We start from the raw sequence: 1321 nt of genomic DNA, 5'->3' as shown, positions 1-1321 counted from the left end.
TTTTTAAAAAATTTTTTTATTCTTACCTCAGCGGGCTTATGTTGTACTTAAAAAAAAAACTACAGGTATCAGCCTCCTACCACCTCCCCCTCCCTGATTGCTTAATCAAAAGAGTTAACAGAAAATTCACCTTTGAATATCCCCATATTTCTTATTCATAAAATCAAAACATGACTGAGTGATTATAAAAGGAGAAAAAGTAAAACTTAAGCACATATGGGTGTTTTTAGGTATGTATTATTTAGTTTGTTTCAAACTAGAAACCATCTTTAGGCACAAGGATTTATAATTCACCGTAGTCCAAGTTACATGGGACATAGAAAAAACATTCAGATGTATTGAAAATGACATGCTGTGTGGGTTTTTGGTTAAGACCAACAACAGCAAATTAGAATAATAAATTCTATCTTGACAAAGAGTTTAGATAATTTTCAGATACATGAATACTTACCTGGCAGGGGAGATACCATGAGCACGAAGGTGGTTTTCCCAGGGCGAGGCTTATCCATTACACTCCGGATGTGCTGACCCTTGCGATTTCCCCAAATGTGGGAAACTCGACTGCATAATTTGTGGTAGTGGGGGACTGCGATCATGCTCTCCCCTGTTATTAAAAAAAAGAAAAGAAAAAAAAGTTCAGATACATGATCTCTGTATTAGCATTATCTGCATGGACTGCGTTTAGAAGAAACACATCATTAGAAAGATCTAGTATCTTTATTTTTAAAGTTATATGTTTTATTCCTGAATTACGAAGTAACATTGGTCAAAGATACAAAATGTTCTTCATTCTCAGAGTCCTACTGCTATTGTCATTGGAAACAGCTCTTTAAACGATTCTTACTAGATTTTAGATTGACCAATAAGCCCCAAAACTATTGTGCCCTCCACTTGCATTGCTGGTGGAACTTTCAGCAAACTATCCTACTCAGGCTTCTTTCAAGGTGTTTGATGTGGTTTTCTGCCACTGTATCCCTGGGGAATAAATATCAGCCTATGAAATCAGTAAGGTTAATATAGAAAGGAAAGAAACACAGGATAAATAAAACACTATTTAAAAGTCAAACAAAACTTTAATAACGTGTTATATAGTCATGACACTTAAAGCAACCTGGTACAATGGTATATATGAATAGCAGTGGATTAGAATTGATAACCTAGATATACAACCAGGTACGTATAGACAACCTAATCTTTGATAAAGGACTAAAACACATTAAGTGGAGAGGAGATATCCTTTTCAACAAATGATGTTGGAAAAATTGGATTTCCACCTGCAAAAGAATGGAATAAAGTCCATACCTCATGCCACATACAAAAA

General features: G+C 34.9%; 1 non-coding gene across 1 annotated transcript; it reads left to right on the top strand.

The window, feature by feature from the left end:
• Positions 1-443: 443 nt before the first annotated feature.
• Positions 444-607, top strand: LOC142428469 (U1 spliceosomal RNA). The gene has a single exon (XR_012780364.1). It is a non-coding gene; the product is annotated as a U1 spliceosomal RNA (small nuclear RNA).
• The last annotated feature ends 714 nt before the right edge of the window (positions 608-1321 follow it).

The sequence above is a fragment of the Tenrec ecaudatus genome, chromosome 15 (genome assembly GCF_050624435.1).
Source record: "Tenrec ecaudatus isolate mTenEca1 chromosome 15, mTenEca1.hap1, whole genome shotgun sequence".
NCBI classification, from domain to species: Eukaryota; Metazoa; Chordata; class Mammalia; order Afrosoricida; family Tenrecidae; genus Tenrec; species Tenrec ecaudatus.
The sequence above is the reverse complement of the archived record's forward strand: the minus strand, read 5'-3'. Positions and strand labels throughout refer to the sequence as shown.